This window comes from Eurosta solidaginis, chromosome 1 (assembly GCF_040869045.1).
Source record: "Eurosta solidaginis isolate ZX-2024a chromosome 1, ASM4086904v1, whole genome shotgun sequence".
In the NCBI taxonomy this organism is placed as follows: Eukaryota; Metazoa; Arthropoda; class Insecta; order Diptera; family Tephritidae; genus Eurosta; species Eurosta solidaginis.
This window is the reverse complement of record NC_090319.1, coordinates 51,668,988-51,689,141: the sequence shown is the minus strand read 5'-3', so window position 1 is coordinate 51,689,141 and position 20,154 is coordinate 51,668,988. Positions and strand designations below refer to the sequence as shown.

The window sequence follows — 20,154 nt, the reverse complement described above, 5'->3', positions numbered from 1 at the left end:
GTTGATATTAAGTCTCACACTGGCGCACCATCCCCTGGTGATGTTCACTGCTCTCTGTATAATGTCACAGAGCGTACTCTCGAATTTACCCCTTACATCGTCATAATTTAGGTCGTCAGCATATCCTTGGCGTCTTATGCCACTGTTCGATAGCTTTTGCAGGAGTTCATCCATTACTAGGCTTCACAGAAGTGGTGACAGGACACCTCCTTGGGGGCAACCCTTCTTGGTATTCACCTTAACGGCGCTGTTGCCTACATGGGCTTCAACGATTCTTGTACGCAGTACATTGTCAACCCATCTCTGGATAGGCATCTGAATTCCTATTCTCTGTAGTGCTATATTTATGCTTTCATTAGATTTGTTGTCAAAGGCACCCTCAATGTCAAGTACAGCGCATAGCACTGTTTTCTATTCTTCGAACGCCCTCCTTATTTAAGATGATAATTGGTACAGAGCTGTGCTCGTGGACCTACCTGCTCTGTAGGCGTCCTGGCTATGATGTAGGGGCCAGCTCTTGAAGTAGTTTGACCTCATTTCGTTGTCTATTATCTTTTTCATTGCCTTCAAGACAAAGGAGGGTAGACTTATTTGTCTGAAGGACTTTGCTTAAGAGTAGTCCTTATTACCTGGTTTTAGTATGAAACCACTTTTGCCCTTCTCGACACCATGGGTATGTATCCCAGTGCCAGGTTATCTCTCATGATCCTGGCGTGGAAGGGAGAATTGGCTAATTGCCAGTCTGATGAGGTTGGTCTCACTCTGGGGAATACAGGTTCCTGTACTTGCGGAGAGGCATCAGGAAAATACTATTGCAGCAGGGCCTTTGCTCGCTCCTCCACCGTTCCGGTATAGGTACCGTCTGCGAACTTGATTGCTAGGTTAATCTCTTTCTGCTCTGGAGCCTTGCCGCTGCAGATGTGACAGAAATTCCTTCAGAGAAATTCATAAAAAAAATTCCTAAGAAAAGTAGGAAATGAGGTAAAGATAGAGAGTAAGATTAACGTAAAGATATTAGTAAGAGTAAAAGTGAGAGATAGACTTATAAAAAGGCAAAAGATTGAGGATTAGTAGAAAAAATTGGAAGAATTTTTTTTTATTATTTCATTTGTTAGTGCATACATGCAGCGATGTGCGGAGAAATAGAGACGGCCCTATATAAGACTACAGTTAACGTTTATTATAATGGTTTGCCGGCATCTCTTGTCAAATGTGGTTTGGAGACAAACTGGTTCGGTGATGTCAAAACCGGCCTAACATCTAATACTGACTACATTAGGCCGGTTTTGACTTTCGGGTACAAAACATATGAGATGCTTGAAAGGAGGTTTAAGATAAGTGCTTAGGCAGTGTTCGGAATTTTACAGTCTAAACAGATGCCTGGGCTTTACTCGAAGCTTCTGAGCTTGGATTTACTCGTAGCGTTTATTCAGTCTTACCGACTTCCCGAATTATATTAAAGAAGCAGCTAGACTGTTCTAGGATAATATGAGCAAAAAGTCTGTGCCATAATATTAGCAATTAGGCTGCTAAGGAACAATCATTCGATTGCTTCTGGACTTGGTTGATGCTGTGTTGACCGTCCTCTTTTCAATCCCTTATCTGTTTCCACAGCAATACGTATTCCGACTTTATCACACATGTGCCACATTAATAGGACTTTGTTATGGTAAAGATCTTCCATTTAGCCATCTCTTTAAACCATACTCCTGTGCCTTCCCTCTGGAGATTTGCAACAATCTGGTGGTCGCGGTATTGTTGCAACCTATCAACTTAACTACAATGAATCGAAATACGAAAGCGGGTTAACTCGCTCGTCCCCCAAAATACTGATTATGAAGCTAAGCACTTTTTAGTAAGAAGATTACTTTGTATAGAGATCTACTTTTTGTTAGATATCAGCCCAATTGATACTGGATTAAGAGAGTTGACTAAATAAAAGTCGGAAAACGCAGAAGGAAGAAGAAATAAGGGAGAAATAATTGGGTGAGATAGAGGGGTTGGAAGAGATAATCAGAATAATGACCGACTGGGATTATTTCGTGTTTTTCAAAAGGGTTGACCAGAACTGTATAAACGAACGTCTGAAAAAGCCACAGACTTATTGTTTACCATTAAGTAAATATATAAGCTTTGCCAATATATATTTTTATATCATAAACCTCCTTCTGCTCAATGAGCTGACCTGTTGTTGTTAATGTTGTATTAATGATGAATGATGGTTCTTTGCCGGATATAAATCCGTTATATTCTTTAAACGAAGCATGGTTAAGGTACTAGCCCGACCATCTCCGCATTGATTAATGTGATCACACTAAACCTTCTAGGCAATCCTTTAGGTCACCAGACGCTCGCTTGCTAAATATGCGTATAATATATTCATACTTTTAACGGGATTCCTCACCCGTAGCTGAGGTTGACAATTGGGTTGCGGAAGCTCTTAAGCTATAAAAATGTATATTGCCTGGATCTTTAGGGATTGGTTTATGTAGATAGATGCTTGATCTTGGGATCGTATTACATACCTTCCAGAAATTCATTCGCAACTTCTTGATATTGACGTCAACATTCTGTTTCTATATTCATTAGTTGTGAACAATGTGATACCCTGAAGTTCCAGATATACAGTTGCGTGGACTAAAACTTGTTCATATCCTCTCTGATTATTTCATATACAAAAAGGAAAAAAAACACACTCGCATTAAAGAAAACACGCACCGCATGCGATGTTTTTCTGTACGTTATTTCAGAAAAGCATAAATGTAGAGCTTTTTATTATTTTTTTTTTTTTATGTTGCAGAAAAAACCAAAAAGCAAAAATTTAAGTTATCAGGGTGAGTGTTGCCAAATGCGTCTTCATTTTTTAATATTGACTTCACCTGTCTGATTTTATTGCATCTTGCCTCAGCCTTATTTTGAAAATCTGTAAATGTAGGTTACACTCCATTGGTAGCACATTAAAAACAGCCCCGCCGCAGGGCGTGGTATTATATCCTCTGTTGGGGATATTGAACTGTGGCAAGCAAACGAGTAACCAGTCAAACTTACGGCTCACGCTGGCCGTAAGTATAGCACTTTTCATAAAATTTCTTTCAATAGTTAAATTTTTGACGAACTGAGTGCTTCAGAATATACATATCGAAGTATCTGATGTCAGGATTACTGCCGATGCAGCGAATCTGTCCCTGTTTACAAACAGGAATAAGATATTGAATTGGATCAGTACTAAACCGGCAAGTGTGATCCTGCGTAATAAACCTTGCACATTTTTTTAAAGGAATCAATCTAGCCTGAAAACTGAAGTTACTCGCTAACGCTAAGCGGTCCATATAATGTTTAAGTGCATATGTATATGCATGTAAAAAAAAAAAACACAACTTTTATAAAACGTCCATGCACATGAAACTCTACCAAATTTTTGTTCTTCTTTTTATTTCGGAATTAACATCCCTTATTCGGGAATCTTCCTAGTCAAGGAGTAGCAGGGAGAAACACACAAACACATGCATATATCTATATCTGAGATACTCCCAAAAGTAGACAATCATCTGTGGAAGTATCACTCACATATAGACGCGCATGGGCTATGCGAGAATCCATAATAATCGTGCATCTGTAGTATAGCGGAGAAATTTATAGCTGGTAAACGAGTAGTAAATTCTAGAAATAGAAACGCCTAAAAGTGTGCGAACGAGGAAATCACAGAATATAAAAGGAAGTAAAGCTGAGAATCAGAATCAGTTTGATTTAGGCACGCTATCTGTCGAGAAATAGAAGTGTTATTGTGAAAGTAGTCTAATAAACATCATTTTGCATTATTGAATATTGGTGTTGATTATTAAACAGTTAGGTTATTCAAACGTTAGCAGAAGGTTGCAAATAAATGGAATTGCACTAAATTTGTTACAATATTTTTCATTCGGCATACACGGCGTATGATAAACATTAAATCACTCAAGCCCAAATTAATTACAAAGGCCGACAAATCACAGTAATTTTGGGCTTCAACTGGGAAGCGTTAGCTATTCATAGCTAAACTAAAAATATTTTTAGACTTGGTTTGGTTGACCTGGAAACAAAAAACAGGCTGGAGGGATGGCTTGCCGCTCCCCTGTTTGTGAACGTGGGAGGTTGGGATGTGTAGAGCATCCTTAGGCCTGTCTTAAGGATAGCTTTTGTCATTCCAACATGAAGTGACAAATAGTTTTGAAATACAAATTACTAATTTTGTGCCTGACGTGGTGCCATTAGAAAACCAAATTATTATTGATTTTGTGCCTGGCATGGAGCCACTTAAAAGCCAAAAATTAACTTTGTTACGAGAAATAACGGAATTTAAATATAATTGGATAACGGAGCTACTATGAATAACGCAGCTATTGTGAATAACGTAAGAACATGTAAAATGAAACGACAATTTAGAAATACCATTTTGATTTTGTACCTAGCACTATGGTCATAAAACACTGTCAAAAATCAAAAAAAAAAAAAAATAAAATAATTTACAATTAATGTTCTAAAGGCCTTCAGTACGCTGAATCTGAATCCGGTATTCGAATTTATTTTGATTTTGGTTTTCGCGATATTTTTTTACACGAAATTGCTAAAAATACAATTTTTTGCTAGATTCACTACGCTTTTCCTACACGGCAACTTCCTGTTTTTACAAAACAATATATAAAATTAAAAGGTGCAACTATTTTAATTGAAAATTTTGTTTTTATTTTGTAAGCGTTAGTTAGCGAGTTGAGATAACTGGCCTTGAAGCTGCAAACGGCAAGCGATATTTTCTCTATGCAAAATACCGTATTAAATTTGAAGTCTATTTTTAGGCACATTAGTTATTTAATAACTGCATGCAAACCATTTCAACAAACGATGCATATTCAAATACAATTAGGTTATACAGACAGCATTAAATTTTTGTTTAAAGGAATTAGAGCAACTGCTGGAACTGCTACGCAACCCCAAATCCAATATAAGAAACTTTGCCTGAAAGTATGCTACACATATTGCTTTTATTCGCGTAGATCAAGGAAGAAGGCCATAAGCACGTTCATACGAATATAACGCAAGTAAATACCGAGAAAAAAAAATGCGTTTAGGAGCAAAATAGTTGCGCTTTAAAAGGGTGCATGTAAAATTTTTATGAAAATTTGTTTTCGTGACAAAAAGAATGCATCCAAAAGTCGTGTATTTCGTTCCTTTATGTGAGAATATTACGAAAATGATTCGATATGCTAAACCTAAGACCTTTCCAAAAGTATAAGATCAATTTTGGGTCTCGACTTTTTTTTAATTTTGTCGGCATATGTTATTCAAATTGTTTTTATATGGAAAATTTTTGACTTACATACAATTTTTTTTAAATTTTTTTAACAAAGGCAAGATTAGGAATACAGAGCATAAACAAGAGTGCTTGTAATTCATAACTATTTAGTATATATGTCAAACCTTGCTTTTTGCGAAGCTTTTTAAGTCGGCTGTACTTTCGCAATACCTTTATGATTATGCATATTTGTTTCTTGACGTAATTAAAATGCAACAAAAATGCTCACCGATTTGGCGAAAGCAGTAGAAGTCGGTTCCTTCGCATACGTTTTACGGTAGTTCCGAGAGGAAGATTTTATGAAATCTACTTAGAGAGGACGCACAGCTTTGATGCAAATGCCATGGCAGCTAGAAAGTCAAAATGTAATGATGTGGCACTTGAGTTAAAGAAAATATAATCACCATCTGAGGACTTTAGTGATGTGGAAAGAAACTTATAACTATAATGCAACAGAAGGTTTTTAACCAATTTCTCGACACAAAAGATGTTCAACTAACTGACACCTATGGTTTTGACGGTGCGACTAAGCAAAGCACATCAAAAAAGATTTTTCGAAGACAGGAACCCAATTTGCTTTATAAATCTTTGTTCGTTGCAACCTTAATACAATTGCGATTAGTGGATCGTACTGATAGACTAATTTGGATAAACCAGTTTCCACAATCTATCAGAAAGCTGAAACATTTTATAATTACTTTTGAGTTGAAGTCAAAATCCTTCAAGGCAAAGCCTGTAAGGCTGCAATATGGAAACATGTTTTCGATTTTTCGAGTTTCTGTTAAATAGATCTAATAGGATTGGATTAGAAAATAGAAAATCAGCGACTTAATTGTTAGGGCTAAGGTATTAGAACCTAAAACTAAAATTCAAGAGATATTTTGGGCAGAAATGTGACTGCACGTAGACACACCACAGCAAAAATGGTAGTGTTAGTTCTAATAATGTTAATACGGCCTTTTTGAGTTTTGGTAGTCCCGTTGATCCAATACTTGATATCTTTTTACATACATATATCATCGCCATTAGCGTTGCCGACTTTCAACTTCCTAGCTGCTTTGGTTTAATTTATGACAAAAAAATGTGAATTTGTACCACTGTGTTATCAAAAGTTTGTGACAACAATAAAGTGAACTAAGGTGCTAAGGCTGACGACAGAATGCTCGCTATAAGCTATGCTAGGCGATCGATGGACAGTTTTTATTCTCATACATTTTACTGACTTGAAACTTTTCTGGAACTCTGACAACTTTTATACCTTTATATTAAGTCACCTTCATGTTGCCCCTCATTTCCATACGAATTTTTGAACCACGGAAAAGTCTTTTTCGGTAACTTCCCGTTCAGCTAGATACTTTACACTTAGAGCATAGTTTAGATCTGGGAGATATTACACTCCAAGTGAAAAAAAAAATCCGCTAGGTGGCGCACGGATCGAGATATACAGAAAATTAATTTTAAAATGGAAATTTTGTGATCGACTTTTAACTAACTTCTCGTGATCCAGAGATTTGAAACTTAGCACGTAGTATGCGAGTCGATGGCACTACAATTCGTGGAAAACAAAATTGCGCCAGGTGGCAGGCGAATCGAGATAAACGAAAATCCCTGAAAAAAACGCAGGGAATTTTGCGATCGATATTTGAGTAACTTGCCGGTGAGCTAGAGACCTGAAACTTGGGCCGTGAGTCAGAACCTGGTGACAATGGAATATTTGATCAAAAAAATTCCGCTAGGTGGCGCATGGATCGAGACATTAAGAAAATTAATTTTGATTTGGGAATCTTTCAATCCAATTTTAACTAACTTCCCGTTGACCTAGAAACTTGAAACTTGGCACACAGTTCGAGGCTTGATGACAATACAATTTATAGAAAACAAAGTTCCGCTAGGTGACGCGCTAGTCGAGATAACTGCAAATCCTTTGAAAGGGGGGGAGTCTTGCAATCGATTTTTAAGTAACTACTTCCCGGTGAGCTAAAGACTTGAAACTTGGGCCGTGAGTCAGAACCCAAAACTCCAAATTCCTTTTTGTAGGCAGCACTAAAAAAGTGAAAATAAAAAGAAGATAAAAAATTTTAATGCAATTTTTCCTTTAATACAGACATAATTTTGTTGAATTTTGACTAAAAAAATTTAACAATAGCTGTTGTAAAAGAATTGTGGGATTTAAAATTATAAAGGTAGAGCGCGTGCTTAAATTTTAAATAATCAATTTGTTAATCTCAAGTACTTGGTTTGCTTTAATTGAAAGATTGCGCTCCACCTTTATAGTTTATATCCCAAAATTCTTTTACAAGAGCTATCGTTAAAGCTTTTTAGTCGATATTCAACAAGATTGTGTGTGTATTAAATTGCCTTCTATTTTTTGGTCCATTTATATAAAGGTAGTCCTTAAAATCTTTTTATCATCTTTTTTTTTAAATTTCCAAACGAAATAATACAAAAAGCTTTCTTTCTTTATATTAAAACGACGTGCTCACATTCACTCTGTCGTTAACCTTAAAACATACGTACGGCAGTACCTGCCTTAAGAGGCGACTAAAGTATCCAAATGATTGAAGGGGTAATGCGGCGATATTATTTCGATTATTTATTTTGTCATCATAATTAATAACTTTTACCCAATTGTTAACTACACCCAACCGTAACCAATCTTGTCCCGTTAGCAGCCGAGACTATGGCGGCCACAAAGTTCCTTTATCGCTACAACAACAACAAGAATAAATCTGCAGAAGGCTATGCTTTCACACTTCGAATATACTCCGTTTGTTTTTTTTTCACCTCATTGCGTATGCTGATAACATAGCTCTGACGGCTACTGGCAAACATCTTCCGGTGCTTAGCGAACTCTTGCAAAATGCACTGCATTTAACAAAAACTAAGTCTACGGAATGTGGACTCAGCATTAGCAGTGAAAAAACTGAGATTGTTTTCTTCTTTCGCAGACGTGATATAACAGATTTCCCTCCAAATTTTCCACAAAGATCGCAGCGAGGACCGGGTGGACAAATTGCATGACACCGGGACGCCAAGAAATCTCTGCTGTTGTTGTTGTTGTAGCAGTGCTTCGCCCCCTCCAATAGGTGCGACCGATCGCAAATTGTTATCAATGTCCTCTAACGGGAGTCCAAAAAAACTTGCAATTTCAATAGGGGTGGGTCATAGTGAGAGGGGTGTTCCACAGTACAATTGAGGAGATGGTTGGCGTCATGTAGGGACACTTTGCAAGCAGGACATACATTTTGTGTGTCGGGGCTAATTCAGGATAGGTAAGAATTTAAACTGTTACAGTATCCAGATCCGTCTTCAGGGACGGCTCTAAATTGTACAACAGAGCTGATAGTGGAAAGTTCTCAAGGAATATCAATATATACATGAGCTCACCCTTATCAGAGAACTGCAGTTTTTTCAAGTTGAACTTATACCTATCTGGGAAGCTGCTCCCTATTTAATTAACCTGCCTAGGACTAACTCTCTTTTCATTTCCATACAATCCCCGCAGTGTAGTGATGCAACATCACTAGTAGCGTTTACGTGCAAGAGAGCTCGAAACAAGCCAAATGGTAATTGAATCCTGAGCATTATATGGGTCACAGGATACATAAATAGCTTTGAAAACTGCGCTATTAATAAGTTAGCAGTAGAATGTGCCTGTGCTGCGTGAAACCAACCACCTCTGCTAGCTGGATGAACTCTCCTTTGAATACTTGCAAGCGCTGCGATTATGGTCACGGAACAAGCTAAATCGAGTTGGGGTACGGAACAAACATGTCCGGGAAAATCTGGCCCAAGCTGTACGAACAGAGATTGCGATTGGTCATACTTCTGAATCGGCTCTCTATTTGCCCTTTAGTGGGTATTCGAACAGGTCACTGTCCTGCAAAAAAATCACTTCTGCCGCAAATGTAGGGGCGAGGAAGAGATAGTAAGCGTAGAGCATTATCTATGCTATTGTGCCGCCCTATCGAAGACCAAGTACCGATGCCTTCACATTTCACATACTTGTATACTTCTTTGGGTGCATATCGGAGCCAGAATCCGCAAATACAAACACAATTTTGCGCTACATTAGGCAAACGCGCTTGTTTGGCTTCAGACCTTTGTGAACCACGTTTTGCAGACGGGAAACAAGGGCTCCTTCATGGTATTACAACGGATCATTTACATTTTGTTTTTTGAATCTTTTTGTTTATGGTACCTTAGCGGAACAAACATATCAGATCAAGTTATATTCTCTTTATTTATTTTGCGTACGTTGTGAACATCGGCACTTAACTTACATTAGCTTAAGAACACTAAAATAAGATAAAAAATACTGAACTGTCAAATATTATTAGCAGAAGCTGCGCAACAAAATCACAAAATTTATATATGTTAGTATATATTTTCACTTTGCCACACTGCTTTAGGCAACTGAATAAATATGTCAAGTAGGGATTGCCTACTTTAAGGCGCTACTGACACAAATTATTATTCCATACATATACACAAACACACACATAAACAAAACACAAGCTGCAGGCAAAATGTATATGCGCGCATTATATGTAAGTATGTGCTGTGAAGATTCCCTGCAAAAAATGGTATTAGTCTAGGGTGAATCCGGGACTATTCCAAAGGAGTATGCGAGCAATGTCAGTTTTGATCTCTTTGTATGAGTTGAACTGTTCCCTTTTGTTTGAGCATGCCCCATTTATACCCGAAAGGGATCGATAGGACCCCTTTGTACCCATATGGGAACATACGAAGACTATTCCTTTATCGTTTCATTAAGGACTCAAATAGGGCCCAGTCGCATTTTTCATGGCAGAAAGACACTCGAAGGGTTTGCCAAGCCACTAAATTTATTTGATATAAGTTGTTGGCCCGCTTTTCAAAAAGGAATAAAAAATATTCTCCGAAAATTTAACCATAACTCCGGCGTTTTCGTTAGGTCCTAGTAATTTAGGTTCGGTATAGGTCTTCGCAATTTTATACTCAGCTCGCAAGAGTTCACGTAGTATATTAATTTTGCTCGCATAATGGTACCCCGTAACGGCATAACGTAATCGAGATAGATATAGACTTCAATATATCAAAATGATCTGGTCGAAAAAACAAATTTATTTAGCCATGTCCGTCCGTCCGTCCGTCTGTCCGTAAACACGATAACTTGAGTAAATATTGAGGTATCTTAATGAAATTTGCTATGTAAGTTCCTGGGCATTCATATCGCTATTCAAAATGAACGAAATCGGACTATAACCAAGCCCACTTTTTCGATATTGAAAATTTCGAAAAAGAGAAAAGTGCGATAATGAATTACCAAAGACGGATAAAGCGATGAAACTTGGAAGGTGGGTTGACCTTATGACGTAGAATATAAAATTAGTAAAATTTTGGACAGTGTGCGTGGCACCGCCCACTTTTAAAAGAAGGTAATTTAAAAGTTTTGCATGCTGTAATTTGGCAGCTGAGTATGTAATGTTTGGTTACACCCGAACTTAGCCTACCTTACTTGTTCTTAAATAATTAGATTCAATTACGTGTAATCATTTTGATTTTACTCACTTCGTTGTCGTTTTTTATATTTCTTTAAATGGGCTACATAGATTTCAAACCGACTAATCCCAACTGTACCCAAAATGGACTAAAGGCGTCCAAATGTAGACAAAAGGGATCAACCGGAAACCAAGCTCTTTAGAGATTAATCGCACAATTTTTGGAGGGTTATATGACTGTAAGCACATGTGTGTATGTTTGTATATTTGTTGTTGTATGCCTATGTCAAGAAGGCGTGAAGACATAACGTCGCAATGACATCCTCGTTCTCGTCATGCTTCACTTAGCTACTAATATTCTTATTCACATTATATTTCCTTCATATTGCTCATTCGGACACACACAGACGCACAAGCGATTTTTAAGCATTTGTGGCTGCTACACACACACATACACACATTCACATTTTTATGTCTTAATCCCTTGAAACTTTTTACGCGTAACTCAGCTAAAATCGCTTCAGTAGTCACTTACTGGCTTGATTTTGAGAACGTTGCGCTGGCAGGCGCTGTTGCTTGATGACATACAACACTGGATTAACTCTAATTTCACTTGGTTAGCTAAAGTAAAGCCGGGTTATTTTATTTTAAGTTGCCACTTGTGTATGTTATTTTCTTTTATGTTTTACTTTTATAGCAAAGATTTTTGTTTCTGCTTTACTTGCACTTGTGAGCTACTCTTCATGGCACATATGTATTTGCGGGTCTCAAAGAATATTTTTTATGTTACCACATTAAAACTGTGTTATGTTGTTATATGCCGCAGCATATATATACTTACACTTATATACATAAATTTTTTTATCGTAGCACTAACACATACAAGTCTGTTTGTGCTCGATGTGTTAAACTTTACTTTTTAAGTTCACTGCACTTCAAATAGATCTTTAGATATTTTTTTTTGTAAAATTTTCCAACAATTTCCACTTTTTCATTTCACTCTTAAAACTTGTACCGTATCACTGAAATAGCGCAAAAAACGTTTCCGAAATATATACCGTTGAAACGCGCCGCGTATACGCGAACTTTTTTCACGTACACGCAAATACCCGAAAGGATTCCCAACGACTGAAGCTGTGAATTAGCAGCTGCTTCGACGATTTGTTGTGTGCGCATAATACATGAAGCATAACAGCTGGAAGGGGTGTAAACGAAATTAGCCGACATTATACGAATACTCTTTACGCCACATACATATATAGAGTTGTATGCGTGCGTATATGTGAAATTTGGTGAAGAATTTTTGAGTTTGCGAAAAGTAGAGCGTATTTTTTGCGTGACTGTGGACGCTATGTTGCTTATATTTATATGTGTGTATTATGCAGAATTTATTCAAATTTCTGGCGGCTTCATTGAGTAGCAGCTGTGAAAGTTTACGCATTTTGCGATAGTTGCTTTAGTTGAAGCGGTACTGAAGTGGAATGTAACTTACAGGCTCTCCACATTTGTTGAGTGCATACCAAATGTCTCCAATATTTTGATTGAGCAATACGCTGCAAAAATACACATGTTATGTTGTGGAACTTATTTGTGGAATATAATTCTCAAACTCTCTTCTCTCTTTCGCAACTAATTCGTATTATAATGAGAGCACTCTACTTGTGACATTAGTTGTGGACTGTAATGTACGAATGCAATACGTGATATTGCACTCTGCTACTCGTACTGTCCTCGCGTGATGTTCTCACATAGCACCGGATTTTTAACAGTGTTCGGAAACTGTTAGCAAGAGTGTTCAATCTAACAGATTTGTTCTCAAATTAGAGATTTTAGAATTTGTTTATTACTGGGCTAATCCTTTTATTAAATTTTGCACAAATTTAATAAATGAATATACGCCATTTTACAATAGCACATGCTGACAAAATTTGAAATGAGTTCATACGCAGAAATACATTTAAACTGGAAAAGTTTTTGGTTCGCTTAAGCTGAATATTGAAACAGATTTTTCATTTTGGTTCTGGTTTTCGGGATATTTTGACATAAAGGTACGAAAATCAACTTTTTGGCTGCATTAAATATGTCATTTTAACAGGAAAACAATTTTTTAATAAAGATCTTTATGCACCGGTTCAAATCTCAGACATTTCTCTCACAAATGTCATTTGCATTTTTCCGATACGGACCATCCGAAGGACCATCACATCGATAAAACTCCCAAAGCCTTCGAGGAGCAACCTTATCGCTACAACAACAACAACAACAGCTGTATCTTAAATTGCAGAAAGATTACTTCATAATGATGGTTGGATGAGGCCACGAAACAAGTGGACAAGGAAACGCTGTAGAGCGGCGTATTATCAGCTATACTGTGGACGCTGGTTATTGACCAACTTCAAACTTACAACGTACGCAGACTATGTTTCAGAGGTCATAAGTGGAAAGTGCCTTCCAACAATTAGTACTTAGATGGATCGGGTACTTCGGTCGTTATACACCTGGACATCTAATGTTGGGTTGAGCGCCAATAGGGGAAGAGGGATATGTTCTTGATTACTAGGTGATAAAAAGTCGCAAATTGAGCTAGGTGGGGTAACCCTGAGGGATAACTTTTTAACATAATATCTAGGAATCTTTCTAAACAATAAGTCGTTCTGGAAGCTCAACGCAGAACAGACGGTGTAGAAGGCTTTTACTGCACTTTGTGTAATCCTAAAGCCTCTGACATTGGGTATTAATAGCGATAGTAAAATCTATGCTATTGTATGAAGTCCTTGTTTGATGAACAGCCTAAAAAAAGTAAAGAGTGTATTCAGGCTACCAATGCTTAGATAGCATTACTGGAGCCCTTACCCCCTGGCTGAACTGTAAGCCATATACAGCGCTACCAACCTCAACGTATCTCGCGACTCGGGGAACTTGAATGTACATCAGACGACCATGGTGCAGCGTCATCAATTACTTGACAAAAAAGGCTTCCTAATTACGATTTTGCGTTTCGAAATGGCCTTTTTAGTAACAGTAGCTTTGGTTGGTTATCGCAAGGGTACCTTAATGGAAGATAAGGCTACACGTGTATACAATTAAGGTTCCAAAGTTATGGATGTAATAGGGTCTGTTATCCGACAAGCTGCTTGATAACTGTAGTGTTTTTCACACGGAAAAAGTAGCCGTATGCAAAAGGGTAGAAACGCTGGACAAAATAGCTTAAACAGCAACCGCGCCGCCTTTTGTATTAACAGCCAACCAGCAGTTAAGGCAATAATCTCGCATAATAAAACATCTTAAAGTGTACAAGAGAGTAAGCAACCCCTGGAAGGGATCGGCATAGAGCGAATCATACATCTATATTGGGTCTCAGGGCGTATGAAAGTGCATGGGATTAAAAAAACCGATGAGCCGGATAAAAAGACTGCCACCCTAAAAACTTGCTCTGCAAACGTCCCAATCAGATTGGACGAGATTCTCGGAAAGTGCAGGTTGTACACAATCGAAAAAGTAGGGGAGCGTATACCCAAGCGCGGGGCTGTCAACTGTCGAATTAATTGTGTAGGTCCTAAAACTTCAGATTAACCAAGTTACTCTTATTATTGAAAGTTGACTCCACGCATACGAAGGAAGTATGGTTTGGAGGTGAGAATGGTCTTTTAAGTTTTATGCTCATGCTCTGCGCTTGCTAGGCTAAAACTGCAGCTACTAGGAATGATACAGCTATCAGATATGGAAGCAGAAAGTGGCATATATTGTAAAAAGTTTCTAGTGTTTGCCAAGAGAACGTAATTACTTTATAACATAGCTACTTGGTTTTGATAAGTTTTTCAGTTTGGTCGATAAACAAACTTCTGGAAGAACTGTGAACTCATTCAGTCTATGTAAGGTCCTCTCGGACGGGCCAGTTCAACCATATGTTTACTTTTAAAATCTATCACTTTGGCAAAGATTTTGTCTTAAATTTGGCAACCCTAAGGATTGTTATAATTTCGTAGTGGGAACAAATTTTCTTGCATTTTGTCAGAGTTTGTGGATTTAAGCATTGAGGGAATCCAAGAGAGTAGCGTCACACTTTGAGAGAAGGCTCAGCTGTTAAATTAAATTTGTTTATCTTTTTTTAATTTTGATTTTTCGGTTAATTGCGGCTTTTCGCGCAGCTTCATGTTTTAAATTTCCATAAAAGAAATTTGTTTCTCTTAATATCTAATTTACGAATATAATAATAATAACCAAAATAAAGTCCTAATGCCTTATGATGAATAGCTGGTTTGTACTATAAACTCACATCATGCTCTTTCTCGCTATACGCGCTCTCATTTAGGCCTCCTTCCTTTAGTTTTTAATACTCCCTTTGTACTCGCAAAAATCCTTTCTCAGCTCAATCTCAGCTGTTTTTTGTCTGAAAATCCATTTGAGAGCATACATTCAAAATTTTTGTTTAGAAGCTCAAACTAACGGTGTCTTCAAAGGCAGGAAGGCAATAAGTTTTCGCCTTTAGTTTTGATTCATCTTCTAACTTATTTTTGTTTTATTTTTTTTACGCATTTTATGTTTTGCTTTAGTACTATTATTATTTTTTTTGTTCTAATTTTGCTATGCCTCTCCCCGCTCCGATTGGATGTTATTGTGGAAGGTTATGGTTACTGCCAAGTGTTTCGCTCTCAGCAAGATTTCATATTTATTGTCCTTTTGCTTTCATGCACTAGAATAAAATCGTTACTGCTTTCATTGCTTTAACGCCTATTTCTGTTTAACATGTTTCTAGGCGTTTTTACTTTGCCGCTCGTTGAGGTCACTGGAGAATGTGCAAGATTAACATAAACATTTGTGCAGGGTAGAGTTTTGTTTGAGTTTTGTTTTCCTTTTGCAGATGCTTTTGATATAAGGAAGAATTTAACTAAATCAAGAGCAGATAAAGGTTGAACTGGCTGATTCATGAGGACCCAACTTAGACTGAGTGCGAAAGTTTCTTAACCACCAAACGGAAAAACTCTATCAGAAACCAGGCCCTATAAAATATCTTCGTCTTCTTAGCAGATACTAGTAGCTTTCTACGATTTGCTGCTTATTGATCTGATAGCTGCGCCACTCCTCATATGAAGTCTTAACATTGGGAGCACATGGCACAAATGCAAAACGTGACCGATCGTTTCCTCCTCTAGATCGCATTTCTTACATCATCTATCAGAGACAGTGTCTATTCAAAAACACATCATTGGCCTACAGACCCTTTGTTTAGTGATAAGAGCAACTTTGTTAGTCGAAGATTGTAAAACCTGCACACGGTTAGTACGATGCCTTTTCTGCTTCGTCAAACGGCCATCTTAAAATCTTGTCTAATTTGATTGCGACGTCTGTGGAGCAGGCTTCGAAAAATGCTCCCTTCGTAATAAGTTCATCCACTCTATCATTTCCAAATGTGCCCATATGCCCTGGGACTCAATATATGTACTATATGCTTCTCCCTATACCGACTCTTTCCTTTCGTCAACTTCCTTCCTCCATTGTGACTCAACGAGCATCATCGAATCGCAGGTAGTGAGCTGTCCGTCCAATATTTCTCGATGTTTTACTTCTGTGGATGTATGGTTTGCGTTAAAGCAGCTCCGAGGCTTTGAATTTCGTTGCAGCTGTTACCGCTATGTTCTTTGCCACCAGGTTAAAGGTGCAGAATCGCATACAGTGCAGCCATTTGGGTTGTTTTCATAGCTTCCGTACTGCTAAGCATATGTAGCCTACATGCGCCCTCCAATTTTTTTGATGTAAGCTATTTTTCGTGTGACTGTCCACCAAAAAAAACTGCATAGCATAGTATGGGCTTCATAATCGCTGTAAATATACAATGAGAAAGATATAACGATAGCCCCTTCGTACAACTCAGCATTCGATTACAAGTATAAGTTGTCATCGAGACTTTTTCACTCTCTCGTTCACGTTGAGCTTCCACAAAAATTTATTGTGTAGAATGATTTCCATATATTTGCCAATATACATTCTAGTAAATAAGACCAAACCCGTTTTTACAGTTTTTGTGCTCAACCTGACCTAAGATGCCCAGGTATGTATATTCTGAAACGCCCGATCAATCAAAGAGCGTTGTCGGCTGCATACGCCGTAATACTTTCGGGTCCCTCGTTAAACAGTGGGTTCATAACTTTCATCCACATCAGGGGTTATGATACCCCGCTCTGCGGTGTGCCCCTGTTTTCCAATAGTTGGGTACAATCTGGAGAGTTGGTTCAATCATATGCACCCCTCAAATATAATCTGAAGCCATTCCACGAGGATTCTACTCGAACTTTGTATCGTGGCTGAGAATGTGCCATCTGGGTCTGCCGATTTTAACCTAGAAAAAGTATCCATCGCCTATTCGATCTTGTATCAGTAGCAAAGGTTGGCATTTTCTGCTGCGTGGTTGAAGTGTGAGTGTTATGCTTCATCTATCTATGGAAAATGTGAGTTGATAAGCGCTTTAAGAAGGTCTTCATTACTACGTGACTATTCCCTATTATTAATTGGTCCCTGGACTATACTTCCTCTAGCGCCTTTTGGTGGAGCCCTTGATGTATGTACTGAATATTTTCAGTGAGGCTCTCTTCACCCACACATCTCTGAATGCTTCGTTTTCCGCGACCTTTGTCAGCTTACCTTTGCTCTTTACCCTGTTTATAAACGATTATATTACATTCCCATACTATAATGTTTGCGGATGATTTAAAACTTTGCTGCACTTATTGTCCTGCAGATACGGGTTCCTTAAATCTTCTTCGAGCTGATTCAGACTCATTCAAAAGTTGGTGCTCAATAAATTTACTAGTTTCAAATTGCTCTAACTGTAAGCGTATGACATTTCACCGTGGGAACCCAGTTTTGAATCCTTATACACTAGACGGTAAACCTTTGGAGCGTATATCTATTACAAATAATTTAGTTGTACTTTTTGATCCGAAACTGAGTTTTAACATGCATATTTCATCTATTGCCAAAAAAGTCTTGGGTGTACTTGGATTTGTAAAAAGGTTGGCTAACGAGTTTGATGATCCTTATATTACTGGGACTCTACACATCGCTGGTCCATTAAATACTTGAGTATTGCTCATGCGTTTGGTGCCCTGTACCTCGAAATCATATAAAGCGTATTGAGGCTGTACAAAAGCAATTTCTGATATTTGCATTACGTGGTCTTAATTCACCTACCATCATAAAGAAATAGGCTTCTTCTTATTACCTTACCCACTCTAGAAAATCGAAGAATATTACTTGGGTTATTATTTATTCATAAGCTTATTATTGGAGAAAATGGACTGTGCTGACCTTCTAAGCCGATTGAATTTTGCCGTCCTTCCTAGAGCATCCATACACTATGTTCCTTCTCATTTCGTCGTAGAAACTTTGTTAAAAATAATCCTCTGCTTATCTGGTGTTCGCACTACAATGACTTGTATAGATGTATTAGTTTTGAATGTATTTTTGCCACTTTATGTAATGCAATACTCGCCTATCTAACCCGAGAGCTAGCATCTAATTTATTTTTTGTTTTACATGCCGGCATTATTTGTACCGTATAAAACCAAGACACGATATCGCATAAGCATGGATTGAATACATTAACTCTTCTACCTGGAACATTAAAAAGAAACAAGGCAGTACTGCGTTGATTGGAATCTGGTTTAAAATATGCTTTCTCACGAGGTACTGACCGGAATCGTATGCATTCCGGCAGTATAATTTTATGGGTGAGGCATCGAGTTGATTGGAATCATGTGCATTCCAACAACGCAAGTCATGTTGCTTTTTTATGCATTGTGATGGCATACAACATCGGAGCTCTGCCGCATTCCGGCGACATACTGATTGAAATCTTGTTTGCATTCCCACAGGAAGCCGATCGGATACCTGTGCATTCCAAACGGTTGCTGAGCGGAATCTGATGTATTCCGCCAGCATACGATTTTATTTATTTTTCTTATATTTCAAGCTATATATTTAGAAATTTAATTCTTATATACACCTAAAGAAAAATACTGGTAAAATCAACCCAAATAGGGGTCAATTCAACCGAAATTTCTGTCAATTTTTATCCATTGTAACAAGATGTTGAATCAACTGCGAACAAATCGTTGATTCGTAATTGACCGTTTTAGTAGTTAAATGAACAAAAAAAAAAAAAGTTGTTGCGACAGCTTTGTACGAAAGTACCTATGTTGCGGCATTTGCAAGACAGGTGAGTTTTCACTGAGATATTTTCATGGCAGAAATACACTCGGAGTGCTTGCCGAACAGTGCCGAGGGGCGATCCAGCTTAGGAAAATTTTCTTCTAATTGAAAAACCTTATTTCTAAAATTTTTATGTTTCTTTGCCCGGGATGTGAACCCAGGGTCTTCGATGTGGTAGGTGGAGCACGCTACCATCGCACCACGGCGGTCACCATATACATACGTAAATATGTGCATACATATAGTACACAGCATACATAAGTACAAAGTAGAGAGCGCAGTGAGCGTAAAATTCTCTTTGAAATTTGCTCACGTATTTACTGTTGATCGCTGTTGAAAGACCAGTGAGATGAGTTGTGTTAATAAAAAAATCAGTTAGATTGATTAGGAATCTGTCAATTTTGTTAACTTAAGAGCGACAATTTCTCTTCTGTTGAAATGACTAAACTAATTTGTTCGCTTGGCAAAGAACTCGGTCGAATTAACCATAATTCGATCAATTTCACCGTATCTCCGTTAAGTGAAGAATAACAGAACCGACTTGTTGATTTTACTAGCACCATTTCTTTCAGTGTATATATTTGTTCTACTATAACATTGATGCATTTTTTTGATATTTGAATTTTAGCTTTTGAAATGTATACACACATATGATTATTTTTATCATGTAGTCTACCATTTTACGTTTGCTGTCGACTTTAATAAATAAATAAATAAATATATTTCTGTTACCTGTCTTTTACAAATGCTCAACTCCTTCCTCCTTGCTATGGCGGCTTAGATTTTTCTCTCAATCTTCTTTGAGTGCATGCTCTGATACACGCAGTTATAGGCGTCTTTGTGAAATCCTGCCTGCACTCCTCCAGTTCACCACATTAACAACCCCTTTGGTTTGTCCCAATTTTGGAATTTATTCTAGTTCGCTGATCTGCGTTTTCTAAAAGTTTGTATATTCACTACCCTCCTTAGGAGGATGCTTAAGCTGATATACGCATGGTCGGAGAAAAACGATCCAGTATATTCAAAGGAAAGTATGCACCAAAGTGTTTTTCTTTTAAAACAAAAGACTTGGATTTCTTTTCTATTTGGAATAAATAAGTTGAGCATCCTTAGCTTAGCTTAGTACATGAAAGG

General features: G+C 37.6%; 1 protein-coding gene across 2 annotated transcripts in view; it reads right to left on the bottom strand.

The window, feature by feature from the left end:
* The window catches only part of Nlg4 (Neuroligin 4), a 735,191-nt gene extending 724,159 nt beyond the window's left edge, over window positions 1-11,032 (bottom strand). For both annotated transcript variants that reach the window (XM_067789474.1, XM_067789484.1), the window contains exon 1: window positions 10,883-11,032. The gene's annotated coding sequence lies outside the window, so the exon portion shown is untranslated. The remainder of the gene's footprint in view (window positions 1-10,882) is intronic.
* Window positions 11,033-20,154: the final 9,122 nt, after the last annotated feature.